This window comes from Ovis canadensis, chromosome 6 (assembly GCF_042477335.2).
Source record: "Ovis canadensis isolate MfBH-ARS-UI-01 breed Bighorn chromosome 6, ARS-UI_OviCan_v2, whole genome shotgun sequence".
Classification (NCBI taxonomy): Eukaryota; Metazoa; Chordata; class Mammalia; order Artiodactyla; family Bovidae; genus Ovis; species Ovis canadensis.
In genome coordinates, this window is record NC_091250.1 from 38,600,972 (window position 1) to 38,622,250 (window position 21,279).

A 21,279-nucleotide genomic window follows, 5' to 3' on the forward strand; every position below is an offset into this window, starting at 1 on the left:
GTATGACCTAACTCAAATCCCTTATGATTATACAGTGGAAGTGAGAAATAGATTTAAGGGCCTAGATCTGATAGATATAGTGCCTGATGAACTATGGAATGAGGTTCATGACATTGTACAGGAGACAGAGATCAAGATCAACCCCATGGAAAAGAAATGCCAAAAAGCAAATTGGCTGTCTGGGGAGGCCTTACAAATTAGCTGTGAAGAGAAGAGAGGTGAAAAGCAAAGGAGAAAAGGAAAGATATAAGCATCTGAATGCAGAGTTCCAAAGAATAGCAAGAAGAGATAAGAAAGCCTTCTTCAGTGATCAATGCAAAGAAATAGAGTAAAAGAACAGAATGGGAAAGACTAAAGATCTCTTCAAGAAAATTAGAGATACCAAGGGAACATTTCATGCAAATGTGGGCTCGATAAAGGACAGAAATGGTATGGACCTAACAGAAGCAGAAGATATTAAGAAGAGGTGGCAAGAATACACAGAACAACTGTACAAAAAAGATCTTCACTACCTGGATAATCATGATGGTGTGATCATCACTCATCTAGAGCCAGACATCCTGGAATGTGAAGTCAAGTGGGCCTTAGAAAGCATCACTACGAGCAAAGCTAGAGGAGGTGATGGAATTCCTATTGAGCTATTTCAAATCCTGAAAGATGATGCTGTCAAAGTGCTGCACTCAATATGCCAGCAAATTTGGAAAACTCAGCAGTGGCCAGAGGACTGGAAAAGGTCCGTTTTCATTCCAATCACAAAGAAAGGCAATGCCAAAGAATGCTCAAATGACCACACAATTGCACTCATCACACCTGCTAGTAAATTAATGCTCAAAATTCTCCAAGCCAGGCTTCTGCAATATGTGAACCGTGAACTTCCTGATGTTCAAGCTGGTTTTAGAAAAGGCAGAGGAACCAGAGATCAAATTGCCAGCATCCGCTGGATCATGGAAAAAGCAAGAGAGTTCCAGAAAAACATCTATGTCTGCTTTATTGACTATGCCAAAGCCTTTGACTGTGTGGATCACAATAAACTGTGGAATATTCTGAGAGAGATGGGAATACCAGACCACCTGACCTGCCTCTTGCAAAACCTATATGCAGATCAGGAAGCAACAGTTAGAACTGGACATGGAACAACAGACTGGTTCCAAATAGGAAAAGGAGTACGTCAAGGCTGTATATTGTCACCGTGCTTATTTAACGTATATGCAGAATACATCATGAGAAGCGCTGGACTGGAAGAAACACAAGCTAGAATCAAGATTGCCGAGAGAAATATCAATCACCTCAGATATGCAGATGACACCACCCTTATGGCAGAAAGTGAAAAGGAACTAAAAATCCTCTTGATGAAAGTGAAGGAAGAGAGTGAAAAGTTTGGCTTAAAGCTCAACATTCAGAAAACGAAGATCATGGTATCTGGTCCCATCACTTCATGGGAAATAGATGGGGAAACAGTGGAAACAGTGCCAGACTTTATTTTTTTAGGCTCCAGAATCACTGCAGATGGTGACTGCAGCCATGAAATTAAAAGACGCTTAGTCCTTGGAAGAAAAGCTATGACCAACCTAGATAGCATATTCAAAAGCAAAGACGTTGCTTCGCCTAGGTCCGTCTAGTCAAGGCTATGGTTTTTCCACTAGTCATGTATGGATGTGAGAGTTGGACTTTGAGGAAGGCTGAGCGCCAAAGAAATTATGCTTTTGAACTGTGGTGTTGGAGAAGACTCTTGAGAGTCCCTTGGACTGCAACGAGATCCAACCAGTCCATTCTGAAGGAGATCAACCCTGGGATTTCTTTGGAAGGAATGATGCCAAAGCTGAAACTCCAGTACTTTTGCCACCTCATGCGAAGTGTTGAGTCATAGGGAAAGACTCTGTTGCCGGAAGGGATTGGGGTAGGAGGAGAAGGGAACAACAGAGTATGAGATGGCTGGATAGCATCACTGACTCTATGGACGTGAGTCTGGGTGAACTCCAAAAGGAAGTTAATGCGGCCACAATAGGGAAAGCGGAGATGTGCCTGCAAACGGGACTCTCTGCTTGGGCTGAACGTGCTTGCAAACAAGATGTTCTGCCAAGGAGACTGGACACAGCCTTGAGTTTAATGGTCCCTCACAAACGAGGGAACATTCCCTTCCTGTGATAAGGAGGAAGAAAGGGCTCTGGACAGACTCTGCAGAAAGCAGGAATTTCACTCCCTTTTGCTGTATGATAACATTTATGCACATGTGCTATGCTGAGAAGGCTTGGTCATACAGTCTGGAATTCTGCTCAGGGGGCTATGTAAAAGTAAACCGCAAGGTTACTTGCGCAGTTCTCTTTCCTCCGGCCGGAGTTGTGTCTTTGCCCGTCTCTTGTGTGTGTGTCTTTGTGTCATTTCGCTCGCAATTGCCAACAAACTCCGGGAGTTGGTGATGGACAGGGAGGTCTGGCGTGCTGCGATTCACGGGGTCTCAAAGAGTCGGACACGACTGAGCAACTGAACTGAACTGAACTGAAGGCATGTCTGTTGCTCTTCCTTCAGTTTAGGATTTTCTCTGCATTTTTAAGCAAGGTATGTGTGATGAACCCACAGCAAAGGCAGGCATTATGATCTTGGCTCTTGTGTTTATGCATTCCTGTGGCTCTCCTGTTTATTTAGCACAGGCTTCAATATCTACCCTTTTCATTTGGGATCTGACTCTCTAACCCAAAGTCATGTTTGGAGTCATACTTGGAATCAGAGAAAGCAACTACTCAGCCAGATTTAGCATCTCCATAATAGAGATGACAATATTTTTCTAGATACTTGAGTAAAGTGGCAGGTAGCATTTCTAAAAGAGGCTTTCCACAGCTACTGTCATCCTATCTTTTAAAATATCAAAGGTGCATGTACCAATTGGCCTTTGGTACACATCCACAGTGGCTCAGATGGTAAAGAATCTGCTTTCAATGTGGGAGACCTGGGATTGATCCCTGGGTTGGAAAGATCTGGTGGAGAAGGGAATGGCAAACCTCTCCAGTATTCTTGCCTGGAATTCTATGGACAGAGGAGCCTGGTGGGCTACTGTCCATGGGTTTGCAAAGAGTCGGACACGACTGAACAACTAACACCTCACTGTCACTTCACATGTTACAGTGGTGCCCCCTTATTCATAGAGGATATGTTCCAAGACCTGCAGTGGATGCCTGACATCATGGATAATACTGAACCCTATGTAAATTATGTTTTTTCCTAAACATTCATATTAACAACTTAATATGAATTGACAACTCTAGTCAATAATAAAATAAAACAATGATAATAATATACTGTAATAAAAGTTATGTGAGTGGGATCTTTCTCTCACATATCTCATGGCACAAATGTAACGCCTTTTCCATCTTAACTAAGCACTCATCACATTGCTGCTTTAACCTTTGCAGTTTGAGGTGTGAAAGCAAGACTAGCATGAATTTCTTTTTGCTTTGTCACAATTTCACAGACTAAAGATTTATTCTTACTGTAGAGCTTAGCAATCTCAGCATACATTTTCCCCCCGTCCTTTCCTTATTAAGTTGAAAATGTTCGCCTTTTTAGGTTAAAAAAAAAAGCACTTGTGGTTTCTTTGGCAAATTCGAATTGCCCATATCACTCCCCTGGGTCTCTGGAGCCATTATTAGGTAAAAGAAAGGTGATTTGACCAAAAGCACTGTGATACCACAACAGATAATCTGATAACCAAGATGGATGCTAAGTGACTAACCTGCGGGATATTGGTCAGAGGGATGTTCCATGATCTATGCAGGACTGAGCCAGATGTTGCAAGATTTTATTGCACTACTTAGCTTGGCATGCAATTTAAAGCTTATGAATAGTTTATTTCTGGAATTTTCCATTTAACATTTTTGGACTGGGGTTGATAGCAGATAACTGAAACTGCAAAAGCAAAAAAAATGGATAAGGGATGACACAATTGTATTCTTACAGTTGATTCTGGGCTGGACATAGACATTAAATGTATCTTTGGAGCTATCTGGGTTCATCTGCAGGCTCACTATTTACTGGTTGTTTAAACTTGGACACATTAAGATAACTTCTCTTTTTAAATTTCCTTATATACAATATGGGGAGAATTATAGTAATAGTATCTACTTTATATGATTGTTAAGAGGATGAATTTAACTTCTCAAATAAGTGTTGGATAATATCATTGAGATAAGTAGTTCAAATTTTCTCAATGAAAATTTTAAATAAAGGTTAAAGTCAGATTATTGTCTTTAAAATAAGAATGAGACATTTTGAGGGAAGTAGCCTATTTTAACTCCCAACGTTCTGAAGAATATTGGCTTGAATAATTTTACCAATATTGAAATAAATCAAATGGTCAGAAGGGATACTGATGATCAGAAATAGATGCTGAGACTTTCATAGAGAAATAAGTATTTTTACATGGAAGAGTAAGTTCTGAAGCTCCAAACTAACATCAAAGTTAGTTTTGCATAAATCTATTGTGTAATGATCTTTAAGAGCCTGAAAATTTTAATTGCCAGTAACAATTTAAAAAAAGAAGATAGTGTCTTAAACTTGAGTTCCTATTCAATTCAGTTCAGTTCAGTTGCTCAGTCATGTCTGACTCTTTGAGACTCCATGAATCGCAGCATGCCAGACCTCTCTGTCCATCACCAACTCCCAGAGTTCACTCAAATTCACGTCCATTGAGTCGGTGATGCCATCCAGCCATCTCATCCTCTGTCGTCCCCTTTTCCTCCTGCCCCCAATCCCTCCCAGCATCAGAGTCTTTTCCAATGAGTCAACTCTTCGCATGAGGTGGCCAAAGTACTAGAGTTTCAGCTTTAGCATCATTCCTTCCAAAGAACACCCAGGGCTGATCTCCTTCAGAATAGACTGCTAGGATCTGCTTGCAGTCCAAGGGACTCTCAAGAGTCTTCTCCAACACCACAGTTCAAAAGCATCAATTCTTCCGTGCTCAGCCTTCTTCACATTCCAACTCTCACATCCATACATGACCACTGGAAAAACCATACCCTTGACTAGGCACACTTTTGCTGGCAAAGTAATGTCTCTGCTTTTGAATATGCTATCTAGGTTGGTCATAACTTTTCTTCCAAGGAGTAAGCATCTTTTAATTTCATGGCTGCAGTCACCATCTGCAGTGATTCTGGAGCCTAAAAAAATTAAGTCTGACACGGTTTCCACTGTTTCCCCATCTATTTCCCATGAAGTGATGGGACTAGATGCCATGATCTTCGTTTTCTGAATGTTGAGTTTTAAGCCAACTTTTTCACTCTCCTCTTTCACTTTCATCAAGAGGATTTTTAGTTCCTTTTCACTTTCTGCCATAAGGGTGGTGTCATCTGCATATCTGAGGTGATTGATATTTCTCTCGGCAATCTTGATTCCAGCTTGTGTTTCTTCCAGTCCAGCGTTTCTCATGATGTACTCTGCATATAAATTAAATTAGCAGGGTGACAATATACAGCCTTGACGTACTCCTTTTCCTATTTGGAACCAGTCTGTTGTTCCATGTCCAGTTCTAACTGTTGCTTCCTGACCTGCATATAGGTTTTGCAAGAGGCAGGTCAGGTGGTCTGGTATTCCCATCTCTCTCAGAATTTTCCACAGTTTATTGTGATCCACATAGTCAAAGGCTTTGGCACAGTCAATAAAGCAGACATAGATGTTTTTCTGGAACTCTCTTGCTTTTTCCATGATCCAGCGGATGTTGGCAATTTGATCTCTGGTTCCTCTGCCTTTTCTAAAACCAGCCTGAACATCAAGAAGTTCACGGTTCACGTATTGCTGAAGCCTGGCTTGGAGAATTTTGAGCATTAATTTACTAGCATGTGAGATGAGTGCAATTGTGTGGTCATTTGAGCATTCTTTGGCATTGCCTTTCTTTGTGAATGGAATGAAAACTGACCTTTTCCAGTCCTGTGGCCACTGCTGAGTTTTCCAAATTTGCTAGCATATTGAGTGCAGCACTTTCACAGCATCATCTTTCAGGATTTGAAATATCTCAATAGGAATTCCATCACCTCCTCTAGCTTTGCTCGTAGTGATGCTTTCTAAGGCCCACTTGACTTCACATTCCAGGGTGTCTGGCTCTGGGTGAGTGATCTCATCATCGGGATTATCCGGGTAGTGAAGATCATTTTTGTACAGTTCTTCTTTTTTGTGTTCCTATTAGTAATAGGTAAATAGGATAGGCTTGTGTGTTTGTTCTAGTATATAATGTTGACAGCCACAAAATCAACAAATACACAATTATCTACTTTTTTTTGATAGTTCATGACAGTTAAAAACTCTAAGCCTTTGGTTGGATTCCCACAAGTGTCCCTAGAAACTATTTCTAGATTGCTCTCACCTCACTGTCCAGGAGGTACATTCTCAAGGAAAAGAAACTGTAGTTCAGTTTATCCAAAAGATTATTAAACACCTACCCTGTGGACAGTTAGTGCCAAATACTAATTAGAAATACTGAGAAACAGAAATACAGAGCCAAATACATTCATTAACAAATACTCGTTTAGAGCTGGCTATACTCAGGAAACTTAGAATGAATCTGAGATATTCTATTAAGTTTTAATTTATTATTTTATATTTTAAAAAATCTTTTAAATTTTAATTATTTTAAAATTACTATTTACTGGAGTACGATTACTTTACAAAGTTGTGTTAGTTTCTGTTATACAGCAAAGTGAATCAGCCATTGATTACATATATCCCCTCTTTTCTGGATTTCCTTCACATTTAGCTCACCACAGAGTACTGAGTCCCCTGTTCTATACTGTAGGTTCTTATTGGTTATCTATTTTTTACATTGTATCAATAGTATACATACATCAGTCCCCATCTCCCAATTCATTCCCCTCCCTTGAAATCAGTATGTTCATTTCTCTCAGTCTATGTCTTAAGTTGCTTTTTAATTGCTACCATATGGAGACTAATTTTCTGTTCCTGATCCTTTCTTCAAACTTAAACTGATTGTTTCCTCCTCTGAAATCCCAAAGAAATTTTTTTCTCACACTCATCCAGACCTCTAATTTTTATAGTTATTTAATTTACAAGATAGAAATAGTTGTTCTTAGGTCAGTGACTGAAATCAGAATTATTAGGTAAAATTCTCAGCTAAAACCCTTACTGTGAAACCTTGAGCAAATAATCTCATCATTTTGTGTGCCAGTTTCCTTGTATTTAAAATAGAAGGTAGTAACAGCACTCATCTCACAGAGTTATGAGAATTGAAGGTGCTAATAACATGTAAATATACTTAGGAAAGTGCTTTCAAAAGTGATTTTATTATCTTTTTTGAATTAGCAAAAATTAAAAATAATCACACATTTAACTCACATGAACTTACATAAAACACATTACTGAATAGTACAAACAATATGATATTGAAAAACTGGAAATGAAAGGATATTGGAGGAGATTGCAAGGAAGATTCTAATAACATGCAATTATACGCATATGATCATTTATTTTATTTTCAATTTTATTTTCATGTGTGACTTGAAAACCTGCCTACAACAAACAACTACAAATTGTGATTCAGATATAGCAAACATCTTTTTGAATGCATAGCTGACTATATAGGAAATTTAGTGATAACCACATGGCCAAAACAAAGATTGAACTATCATAGAACTAATATTGTGGTGCCAAAGTGACTAGAAGACTTGAATTTAATGGCCACATGAGGTAGGGAATTAGAACTTGGATTTTAACAACACAAAGTAGGAACTGAGGCTTCTTCCAAAGCTGCATCCCTGGTAGAAGTATGTGCAAGAAAAAAAAAATCTACCTGCGAAGATGGGAGATAATAAGAAAGCTTATATATTTCTATTTAGTTCTTTTGTGGAAAAAAAATCTCTTTATAATTTGTAATCAAGTTTCGGCCACATGTGTGTGAAGCTTGAATTTACACTAACTGCATAGTATAAGTCACCGAGCTGAAAAGTATAAGATAAACAAGATGCTCAGCTAGTCCAAGAGTGGTTGGCAGAAGCAAATGCAAACTCTTTTGAATGGGTCCACCTTAAGGAAATGGCAACCCACTCCAGTACTCTTGCCTAGAAAATCCCATGGACAGAGGAGCTTGGTGCAGGCTACTGTCCATGGGGTCGCAAAGAGTCGGGCACGACTGAGCGACTTCATTTCACTTCACCCTAAACTTAGGTTTGCGCAAGACTGTCTCAGATAGAGCCCCTCACAATCTAAATTATACAAGGGAAATCTGCTTATGGTTAGTGTTAGCAGACACATGAACAGGAGGATTAGATACCTAAGGACTTGTTAAGAATACTGACTGGAACATGAGAGCTAATCAATAAATATTTAAGTCAATGAATGTGGTATATACATCCTTGTTTATTTCTACTATAGAGGCTGAGTTTTCCTGTACTTGACTGCCCTGTTTTTTTCTTAAACTTTCCCTCAACACTCTGTGTAGACTTACCTTGATGATTATTATGGTTTTGATGCTATATTATCAATGTAATATATGTAGACAAAGCAGGGTGTAAGAGGACTTTGTGGTAGAAGCTTGTGGAAGTTCTTTTTCTGTTGACTTCTAATTTATTAATAAAAGGAGACACAAAGTCATTACTTGAGAGTGAAGGAAATGGAAATGGTATTAGAAGTTTGAAGAGAGTAGAAGTCTTCTGGAAAGTCATCATAAAAGTGATCTGGAATACAGAAAAGTGAGTTGGAAAGGGAAATATGATTAGATTACTAGAAAGGTCTAAGGACTCATTTGGGGTTGATAGTCAAGGATTTGAAGTGAGACCAGTCATCATAGTTTTGTTTTGTCTAGCACACTAGATACAGGGTAATGTGGGAGACTGGATTTATCCAGTACTAGGGTGTTTTCAGGGTATAAACAAACAAAGGACAAAAGGGTTATGGCTTATGCAGAAGAATGATTGTAATAATGAACCATGAAACTCAAGATGGGAAGGAAGGGGAGTGAGGATATGAGGAAGTGAGGTTTAGTGGAACGAAGGCGAAAGTGCGCTCAGAGAACATTTGAAAAAGAAAATAGAAGAAACAGTAGTATGCTTAAAATTGACATTATGGAGGACTGAAGATACTGGTAAGATCTTCTGTGTGGCCATTAGAGTCCAGTGGCTAAAGTGAGGTGGAGGAGGTCATATCAGGGGGAGGGCAAGTTACGAATGGAAAGTCCAGGATAGAGGGGACTGTCTACCTTAGCACTTCTTGGCTCTGAGTGCATATTAAAATCACCTGGAGAGCTTCAGAAAATATGAGCATCTAGGCTACATCTCAGACAAATTAATCCAGAATTTCTGGAAGTGGGACTTAAGTACTAGTGTTTTTAAAATGTTCCTCATGAAATCTAGTTCACAGTCAAAGTTGAGAACCACTGATAGATATGCATAGAAAATAATAACAAAGAGAAAATGAGCCAAGAGGTAAAAACTTTCAAAACTGGGGTATGGGAGTTTTTTTTTTTTTTTTTTTACCAGGATGTCTGTTGATAAAACTACAAACATTTATGAAATAGTGGTAGTACATAGATGTGAAAAAACTATATTCAACAAAATCCTTAAGGAGTTTGGATTCCCAACCCCCTTGAGAAAAGCCCAGTTTTTGAGATGAAGAAATAACCCCACTCTCTTGGTTCTGTTGTGGAGGATCTTTCTGGTGCTTTGGTACTTCTTTAGCAGCTGTGTTGTTGTTCTGTCGCTCAGCTGTGTCCGACTCTTTGCAGCTCCGTGGCCTGCAGCATGCCAGGCTTCCCTGTCCTTTACCATCTGCTGGAGCTTGCTCAGACTCGTGTCCGTTGAGTTGGTGATGTCATCCAACCATCTTGTCCACTGTCGTCCCTTTCTCTTCCTGCCTTCAATCTTTCCCAGCATTGAGGTTTTTTGTAATGAGTTGGCTCTTTGCACCAGGTGGCCAAAGTATTGGAAATTCAGCTTCATCATCAGTCCTTCCAATGAATATTCAGGATTGATTTCCTTTAGGATTAACTGATTTGATCTCCTTGCAGTCCAAAGGGTCTCTCAACTGTAGTTGTATTTAATTCTGCAACAGTGGTAAATAGAATAAAACTGGCTTTTAACATCAAAATTTTCTATAAAATACATAATGAAGGAAAGAGCAGTGAAAAATGAATTAAGTACATACTTCTAAGGCAGGATATAAAAGTTCTGGAAGATTCCTGCTTCCAAAACAAACTAGATTCATTCATGTTAATATGCAAGTCTAGTAGGCAATGTTCACCTTAACACCCCACTTTAATTATTCAGGAAGCTTTGCTGGTTGCTATGGTTGGCTGAGGAAAATTCTCCCACAAGTTTTGTGTTAAAAGATGTCAGATCAGTCCTTCCTGACTTGAAATCTAAATTTTCTTTTGCCTTTGCCATCTCTCTTGATTCAGTTTTGTAATTCTCAGCAAAAGCTAATGTAGCTGCCAGGCTTTTTCACAAATTTTCGTCATGGGTACTTTTCCCAGGCTTGGTCTTCCAGTCTATGTTGAAAAGGTAGAGAATAAATCTATCTTTACTCTTCTGATGGTTGTGCACTGTGTGTACATTTTTAAGGATGTTAATCTAAATTCTGCATCCTTAAAAAAGGTCACGGGACTAGACTTTTTGATATGTAAAGGTAGAATTGTAGGTGGCAGAGATTATTACGTTTGAGGGAATAGATGAGAAGGTAATTGTCCTCTTTTCCCATCTCTCTTTGTGGAAATTGGGCATTGGACATGGTGTTTTGTTCTACTATTGCTCTAGGTACAATTGGGAGAGTCAGCTTTATGAGTAGATGAGAAGGCAGAGCTCTATGCCAGTATTTTAAGAGCCCTGCAATGTTTTTGTCTCATTGCCGGAGTGTTACATTTGGAGGCCTAATAATATTGAGTGTTGGATTTTATTACTCTTTAAAGAGTTCGCACTTCAAATGTCAATAGCAGTAGGAATCTACATCATATGATTTGGAGGGCTAGGTATTTCATTTAGCTAAGCACAGAGAGGTATAGAAAGCAGATAGAACATCTTTCTGGTAGGAAGTCAGAATGGGTGGGAGAGGTGGGTGAAGATGGGAGAAAATCAAGAAGGAGCACAGAACAGGAGTGGTGTGAGCTCTACATTAGAGTCTTGCCTTTTGCCAGACTCGCCCATAGGCCCAGAGGGAGTGTACTGAGAGCGGATGGCCAAGGAGACTGTTTTTATTCATTAATTGTTTGCATGTGTTTGGGTGTGTATGGTGACATGTATGGGGCCATAAGTTAATATAATAAATGAATCCCTACAAAGGGATGTTTGATCTGAAGACTCAGTGAATCATCAAGAAGTGAAATTGGCTACTTTTTAATAAAAAGTCAAATGCATGTGAAATTACCAAAGATGGAGAGTTACAAGAATATGAAACCTTTTTCAAGATCAATCTTTAATAAAATAGAATCTAGATAATGAATACATATTTCATGTTAGAAGCTATTTAACAAGGGGACATCAAGTAAGGTTGATAATAAAATTTTACTGGCAGTCATCTTCTTGGAATTCTACTTCATGTAATTAAAGTATAGTGAGGAAAGAGACAGAAAGGTAAAGGAGTTTAATATGGGATCTTTTGACCTCCATTCTAATTTAATTGATTCATACTGGCAGAAATGCATCTTAGTGTTTACATGATTGTAATGGAGCCACCAGTTATTATGTTTATGTTTATTCAAGACTCTGGGGTACCTTTATTCATCTGTTCAAAGGAAGTATTTTATTTATTCATCTGTTCAGAGGAAGTATTTTATTATAAAATATCAATATGGTACTGCAAAATAAAAATAAGGGCCTGATTTTATATACATATACATGTGCTCATACATGCTCGCTTTGCATTTCCTGATTCCTGAGAGTTTTTTGAATGACTCCAACCTCTGGCATCTACCATCACATCTCCTACTTTTGAAGTCAAATCTCCTTCTTCCTCCTTGTTATAAACACATTTGTGATGATGTCTAAGGCTTACTTGGATAATGCAGGATAATACGATTCAAGATTCTCAATTTAATCACACCTACAAAGTTTCCTTTGCCTTTTAAGGCAACACATTTAGGGGTTCTAGGGTAAGAATTTGGACACCTTGGGAGCCATTAGTCAGACTACTGCACAATGCTTTTGACTTTAAGACAGAATGACAGATTCTGCAATAGCTAGATGGGTGACATAGGATGTTGACTAGGATTTTTTTGGTGTCTCAGAACTTTAACTGAGGTCATAAACCTGAGAAAGGTAGGTACATTCACATGTTAAGGAGAGATGCTTTACCACATCTGTAACTAAGTTACTGAGAGATAGCAGAACCTCTCCAGGGACTAAGAATGGGAACTTTGAAGAGTGATCGGAGAGAAAATAGTTAAAACAGACGTGTCAGTGGGTTAAGAGAACGATGGCATTTTCTCTCCCCTCCCAAGGAAGTGAGTGGGAAGTGGGGATTCTGGCACCTATCTCAAGCCAGTTGAGTAAGCCAGTTGAGAGATCCCAGAAGTAGGAGATACTAGAATCTTACTTCCTAGGTGAATGCTTGCATAACTGTAGAAAGCTTTAAGCTTTCTTAACGTTTCCACCAGCCTGAAATCTGGCAGGAAGATTCTTTAGAGACCTTGACGAGTCTTCTAGAGCAGAGACATATGTAAACAAAGAAAATGGTGTTTTCCTTCTGCCAGTTTCCAGCCTGGAACAACTTGCAATAACAGAACAAACAGAGAAAAGAAAAAGAAGTCCAAACAAATGGTATCCTATGGTTTGATAGGTTAAAAATGCACAGATTTCCCATGGTCCATGCACCTGCCATGGAAGGACTTCTGCTGTCTCACTGAACCCTTATCCAAGAAAGAAGTGTTCCAGGGAGACAGAATCCAGGTTAAGAAGCCAAGAGGTCCAGCTGAGAGGGCATGAACTGAGGGCAGCTGCAACGAGTAAACTGGACATGTATCACTCATATGGTGAAAATTTATGTGCTGGAGGTCCTTTTTGGTTCCAAATGTGCCTCATGAGGGCATTTATTGTGGCAAACTATTCACACCTGTTACTTCAGTTCAGTTCAGTCGCTCAGTCGTGTCTGACTCTGCGACCCCATGAATCGCAGCACACCAGGCCTCCCTGTCCATCACCAACTCCCGAAGTTCACTCAGACTCACGTCCACCGAGTCCGTGATGCCATCCAGCCATCTCATCCTCTGTTGTCCCCTTTTCCTCCTACCCCCAATCCCTCCCAGCATCGGAGTCTTTTTCAATGAGTCAACTCTGCGCATGAGGTGGCCAAAGTACTTGTCACATAAGACATAATAAAAGCTTTATAATCTCTGCTAGAGAGAACCTTCAGTGAGAGACAGTATAGATGGAGGAAGGAAGGGGAGAAACAGATAAAGATGACTTTGTGATTGCAGTTAGCTTATCCAACGATCACATTTTTACTATGGGAAAGGGTGAAGTTTTGGAATGAAAGTCAGCTTGAAGTTCTAATTTAGACTGGATGGAATTTTTTTATTCCTTGAAAGTGAATCACTATTACTCAAGTGAAATTGCTTTTGAAGCTGAAAGAGGTCAGAAAGGTATGGGATATGCCTCAGTTATTATCTTGGAGCAGTGAAGGGAGCTTGCAGCAGAGAGTGCTGGTTAGCAATGGCTGGAGAAAAGAATAAAGAAATTTACTCCTTCCCATAGTCTACTTTACAAGTAAGAATGTGTCAAAGAACAGAGGAGAATAAAAGTGTGGCTGTGTCATGGACACATATTAGTACATCCACTACTAAGTATGTTTCAAAGTTAAGAAGGACTTTCCTGGCAGTCCAATTTGTGCTTCTGCTGCAGGGGATGTGGGTTTGATCCCTGGTTGGGGAACTAAAACATCACATTCTGCTCAGTCAAAAAAAAAAGTTAAGAAAATGCCCAACATTAGAATAAATCTCTAGGTCTCCCAAAAAACAAAGGGAAGCAAGAAACCAAACCAAATTACAACCAATGTGACCAAATGCCATTTTTCATTGAAAATAAAACATAGTTATTTACTGACAATTTACAGCTCCAAGCTTCACTGAAATTGTGTCAGCAATTAAAAATTTTTTGATTCCTTTGCAATTAGTCATTAAGTGTAGGATGATATTTCTGATTTAGGTGAAAAAATTATACCCCACACTTTTTTTTTCTTACCCCAATACATGACTCAAATGAAGAGGCAGCATTCATAGAAAGTTGAGCAAAAATATGGGAAGAATACCCAGTGTGGTATTTTTCTGTTCATTTAATCTAATAGAAACGTTAAAATAAGTCTTTGATGTGACAGATTAGGTAACAGCAAGCTGGAAGACCTTTCTTCACAGCTTGCTTTTAGCTTGCCATTTCCTTTTGTTCCCTATAAATGTTTGGCCCACAGACCTCCCATTAGTTTAAAAGGGATTCAGTGTCTAAATATACACTAGAACACGAAAATGTGTCCTAGTAAGAAAAAACCTCTCCTACCTCATGCAATAATGCTTCAGGGGAATCCTGAAAGATTAGCCATTAATTCCACTTCCTGTCCCTGTCAATGATTAGACAGAGGAAATAATATGGCTTTAAAATGAATCAGTTACACAGAGGACATTCATTAAACTGCCAACTCAAGAAAATAATAAAAAAATTTTTTCTTCTGAAATCTAAACGAAAAGAATCAAAATGCAGGAGCAGGCTTTATTGAAATGCCAAAGTAAAACAGAATTTGTCTTTTAAATGATGACTGTGTATCTGTTAAAAATATGAATGTGTACTTTATTTCATTCAACTAATGCCTTCGGGGCCTCAACTATTGCTAAGCACTGTTGTAGATGATAGAACTACGAACAAGATATACAAAGCTTCGGTATTCACATGGTTTACATTCCAGAGCACAAAGATGGAGAATTAATATAATAAATTTTATGTGTATATATTATATATTCACGAATACACACACACACGCAAACTTATAGTGACATGTTTTGTGGAGGATGTATAATCAAGGAAGTGGAGGGAAGGATAAAGTTATTTTAAATAGGGTAGTTCCAAAATTCCTCTTCAATTAGGTAACTGAGTAAATACTTGAAGGAAGAGAAGGCTAAACATAGCAGTAGGCGGTAAGAGGTTTCTAGGCAGGGGGAGAAGCAAGCGCATGTTTTGCTTAGTAGACACTAAAGAAGATAGTATGATTAGCGGAGAGAAAGATTATAGATGACAGAGAGGAAGCAGGGAGGTGGATGATACAGATCTCATGGGACATTGTAAGGAATGAGGTTTTTACTCTGAGGGGAATGAAAGTAAACTGGAAGGTTTTGAGTAGTTGCGTAATCTTGCTGGGACCAGATACCTTCACTTCATGGCAAATAGAAGGGGCAAAAGTGGAAGAAGTGACGCTTTTTATCTTCTTGGGCTCCATAATCACTGAGGGCAGTGACTGCAGCTGCGAAATTAAAAGACTCTTGCTCCTTGGAAGGAAAGCTATGACAAACCCAGACAGCATATTAAAAAGTGGAGGCATCACTTTGCCAATGAAGGATGACTCCAAGGTTTTTTGTCCGAGGAACTGGAAGGATGAGAAGTGCTCTTTACTGAAACGCAGCAATCAGTGGGAGGGGCAGGTTAAAAGGAAATTCTGCTTCAGACTTTTATTAGATGTTAGACATTTCCATGGATCTATCTAGTAAGAAGGTGATATATGAATATGGACTCCAGAGAGAGATCTGGGCTATTTATATAAGTTTGGGAAATAGAAATATCAATGAATATGGATAAATAATATAGATATTATTTGGCTATACTATGGATATAGATAGATATACAATCTAGGGACTGAACATGGATAAAGATTAAGTCCTCAAGGTCTCCAAAGTTTAGATTTGGGGAGTATGCATGAAACAGAAAAGTTAGTGAAGCTGAAGGAAAATCATAAGTAGGTTATTCTAGAAAGCAAAGGATGGATGTTTTCCAAGGGAGCATGGTTGACTGGTTAAGGATCTGGCCACTGATTTGGTCAAAGAGGAGTTCATTGGTATCTTTCATGAGAGCAGTTTTGAGTGGAAAGGTGATAGAAGGTTAAAGGCTTGTTATATTACAGTAGGTTCAAGACAAAAATGGGAATAAATTGGAGACGGCAGATACAGGAAAACTTTAAAGAAGGCTTTGTAATAATATGGGCTTCCCAGGTGGCACTGCCAATGCAGGAGACCCAAGAGATGCAGGTTTGATCCCTGGGTTGGGAAGATGCCCTGGAGGAGGAAATGGCAACCTGCTCCAATATTCTTGCCTGGAAAATTCCATGGGCAAAGGAGCTTGGATGACGACAGTCCATGGGGCTGCTATAGGAGCAGTTACATGAGAGACAACTGGAAGGTGAGGTCAAGGAGAGGTATTTTTCCATGATTTTTAGATGGCAGAAGTTATAGCAGTTTTTGTTTGTACACTGGTGGGAGTGTCAGGGTGGCAAGTAGAAAATTGATGATGGAAGAAAGGGAGAAGGAGGAATTGCCAAACTGATGAGCCTGTGTAGGCGACAGGCGATGGGTCTAGTGCACAAGAGGGGTTGCCTGTAGACAGGAGCAGGGCAATCTATCTGAGGTAGTGGGTGGGAAGGCAGACTATGTGGGTGCAGATGATGGCAGAGGAATAATTGTGGAGTGGGCACCTCTGGAAATTCTTTTCTGATTCATTTTTTCAGTGAAACAGGAAGCACATTCTTCAGCTGAGAGTGAGGATGGAGGAGGCCCTAGGGAGTGGAGGTTTGAGAGAGAAGAGAAGGTGGGATGTAGTTTTCTTAGGAGGCTGGAAGTGTGAATGAGGTGTAGAAATAAAGGAGGATAACTGGTCCACACCAAGGGGTGGCTGCTGCCTAACCTGTCTTATGCAAGACCTGTTTTCTGTTAGACAATTTAAAACAAAGCAAGTTAGCCTTGATTTATATAATTCCTCAATTTACAGGAAGTACATGGGGACAGGTGTCGTATGGGTGGAAATATGGCTGTTTTCATGTCTGGGTTTTGCCAGATGAGTATAATACAGTGAGAAAGGAGGGAGAGAGAAGTAGACATAAGCAAGGGAGGGCTCTGATGATGAGTTATGGAATTTAAGAAAGGCAAGCATGGAAGTGAGACACATGGAGAGGAGCTGGATTCATAACTTAGAACTTGGTGAAGCCAGGAAGTGTTGGAGGTCAGTGTGATGGTCCGAGAGTATGATGATTATCCTGGCTCAGACAAGGTCTAGACTCCAAAGCATGCAGTGGGGAAGAATGGCCAGGCTAGGAAAGATGTAGTCTTTGGAGGAGAGGGGGATGGAGGAACCAAGAGGCAAGGCACAGTGCTGGTAGGGGTGTATGCACGGATACTGGAATCTCCAAGCATTATGCCAAGTTGTGCTGGAGAGAACAGTAAGTGAAAGCTAAAACTCTCATGGACTCAGTAAGAGTAATAGAATGATTCACTGAAAAAAATGATATGAGTACATATCCAAGAACATTCAGTGAAATTTTGTCTGGAGGAGTGAAAAAAATTTGAAAGAATTTAAGTGAGGTGAAGTGAAAGTTGCTCCGTTGTGTCCAGCTCTTTGTGACCCCATGGACTATATAGTCCATGGAATTCTCTAGGCCAGAATACTAGAGTGGGTAGCCTCTCCTTTCTCCAGGGGATCGTCCCATCCTGAGATCAAACCCAAGTCTCCTGCATTGCAGGAGAATTTTTTACCAGCTGAGCCACCAGGGAAGCCCAAGAATACTGGAGTGATAGCCTATACCTTCTCAAGCGGATCTTCCTGACCCAGGAATCTAAATACCCTTCAATAAAGTGAAAGTGAAGTAGTTCAGTCATGTCCAACTCTCTGAGATTCCATGGACTGTAGCCTACCGGGCTCCTCTGTCCATGGAATTTTCCAGGCAAGAGTACTGGAGTGGGTTGCCATTTCCTTTTCCAGGGGATCTTCCTGACCCAGGGATTGAACCCGGGTGTCCCGCATTGCAGGCAGATGCTTTACCATCTAAGCCACTAGGATAAGTGAAAGATTAAATAAACTATGGCAGCATATCCATACAATAGACTGCTATGCACCCTTTAAAAATGAGGTGAATAAACATATACTGACAAGGGAATATGTAAACAACATATGAAACGAAGAGATAATGTTCACATATTAATATGAAAAGAAAAATGCAAAAAAGCAAAATTAAAATTTTTAAAAGTTAAAAAGGTGTGATATACCCTGAGATATGCATATGGCATATGCTTAAGGAAAGAATTACCCAACAGATGTTCCCAGGAGTTGAAACTGGCAAGGCTGTTATGGAAGGAAGGAGGAACTTTCACTTCTTTAGGTAAGGAGAAATTTCATTTCTTTTCCAAGACATATAATTTTCTTTAAATGTTTTCTTGCTCAAACTACTTGTACTAGAAAATAAATAAATCACAGGAGTGTAGTATACACAAGGTATACAGCCAATAAAATAATAATTTTGTATGATGCATAATCTAGGGAAATACTGAATCACTATGTTATATATTTGAAACTAATACAATATTGTAAGCCAACTACACTTCAAATAAAAACCTAATGTTTTCTTATAAAACATAATGTAGATAAATAAAGGTGAACAAAACCTTGAAGTAGAGGTGGATTTACTCTCAAATCAGCATTCATGACGCAACTACTTGGATCAGAACATACAAAATTGCCAGTCTCCATAATCCCCTCTGTGCTCCCTCTTCCTTACTGCTCCTCCTGTCTGTTCCAAAGTTAGACACTATCATGACTTTACGGCCATCACGTCTGTGTGTTTCTTTACACTTTACTACCTACACATGCATTTTCATGCATTGGAGTGTTGTCCTGCCTGTTTGTAAACTTCATACAAATAAAATAATCCAATATGAATTCTGTTGCGCTGAATTTTTTTCTTCAATGTAAAATTCATCCGTATTGCAGGATATGGAAATTTTTTTAATTTGCCTTTTTTTGTGTGTGTGAGAACATTTAAGTTCTATTCCCTCAGCAAATTTCAATTGTATAATAGAGTATTATCAACTACAGTAACTATACATTAGATTCTCAAACTGTTACTGAACCAGACTTGAGTCCGCTCACCTGATGAGCAGTAAAGCCAATCCATCGCACTGGGCTGTGGTGAAGGAAAGTACAGTGTTATCACAGGGCAAAGCGAGGAGAATGGGAAGCTCATGTTGTAAAGACCTGAATTCCCTCATGGTTTTCAGGGAGCGGTTTTTAAAGACAAAATGAGGGAAAGAGGTACAGGATGTCTGATCAGCTTGTGGACATTCTTCTGTTTGGTTGGTGGTGAGGTTACTGGATGGTATTTGGGGAATCGACATCATCAACCTCTGGCTTCAACTGGTCTGAGGTCTCTGTGCTTGTGGTCAGCATGCAGTTAACTCCTGCAACATGGTAAGGGTTTTAGTATATCTGCAAAACAACTCAAGAATAGAGCTCAGGATATTATCTATAGCCCTTCAGGAAAAACTAGAATTCTTTTTTTTTTTTTTCCTGCATTTATTTATTTATTTTTTTTAATTTTTTTTTTTTTAAATTTTAAAATCTTTAATTCTTACATGCATTCCCAAACATGAACCCCCCTCCCACCTCCCTCCCCATAACATCTTTCTGGGTCATCCCCATTCACCAGCCCCAAGCATGCTGCATCCTGCGTCAGACATAGACTGGCGATTCAATTCACATGATAGTATACATGTTAGAATGGCATTCTCCCAAATCATCCCACCCTCTCCCTCTCCCTCTGAGTCCAAAAGTCCGTTATACACATCTGTGTCTCTTTCCCTGTCTTGCATACAGGGTCGTCATTGCCATCTTCCTAAATTCCATATATATGTGTTAGTATACTGTATTGGTGTTTTTCTTTCTGGCTTACTTCACTCTGTATAATCGGCTCCAGTTTCATCCATCTCAACAGAACTGATTCAAATGAATTCTTTTTAACGGCTGAGTAATACTCCATTGTGTATATGTACCACAGCTTTCTTATCCATTCATCTGCTGATGGACATCTAGGTTGTTTCCATGTCCTGTTCTCGAGGAGGGAGGGAAAGAAAAACTAGAATTCTTTGACTTTGTTTTATGACTAAACTATTATTATTTTTTCTTGCTTGACTGCTTTCCTTTGTTTCTATATTTTTCCACTTCTCTGGTTAAATTTGCTCTTTGAAACCTGGGGAAGGCCTAGGAGGCTAAAGTTTTTCTACAAATAAGAGGTGGGGGATATGGGAAGAGATAGGGGTAGATCTATCCCTGGGAAGGCTTGCAGGGTCCTGCTTAGAGTCAAGATCTCATTCATCTTTTAACCTAAAGATCGCTGTTTTTATATAGTATTCTATATATACATATAAAACTCATTTGTCCATTTACTATTAATGAACATATGGTTTATATCTAATTGTGGATTGAAACAAATGTTACTGTTATGAACATTCTTGTACACAGTTCTTGGTACCTTGCGCATGCATTTCTGTTGCATATGTTTCCAGTAGTAGAATTGCTGAGTAATAGGATAAGTTGATGATAAACTGTTTTACTCCAAGTAGTCGAGTCTCTGTAGCTTCATAGGCTTTCCAGCCCTTGGTATTGTCATTAGATTTTTTTCCCCTAGTATCTCATAATGGGAGCATAAGGATATCACTTTGTGATTTTAATTTGTATTGATATTCTTATCAGTGGGGTTGTATACTAGCTATTTGAACAAGCTCTGACAAATTGCTTGTTCAATCTCAAGAGTGTTTTTTCCTACTGAACAGTTTGAGTTTCTCTTTTGGTTTTCAGAACATCTTTAAAAGATATAAATTCAAGATATGAGTCCTCTTTTGACTCTATGTGTTGCAAATACAGGGGTCTATGGTTTGCCATTTTGCTCTGTTAGTGGTGACATTTGACAAAGAACTTTGATACAGTCCGATTGATCAGTATTTTCTGTGGTTCAGGATTTTTGTGTCCTCTTTAAAGAGTCTTTCCCGAAGTTAAGAGTGTAAAGATATTCTCTTATTACTTTTTAGAAATTCATTGTCTTTGCCTTTCACACTTAACTACATAATCCAACCGTAACTGGTTCTTGTGTCTGGTGTGAGGTAAGAGTCTAGTTACATTTTAGGTCCATAGCCACTTATATGGCTATCTAATTGTTTCAGAACCATTTTCTGGGAAAACGTGTTCTTTCTCCACTATTGTGAAGGGCTTTGTTGTTTAGTCGTGAAGTCATGTCTGACTCTTTGTGATCCCACTGACTGTAGCCTGCCAGGATCCTCTGTCC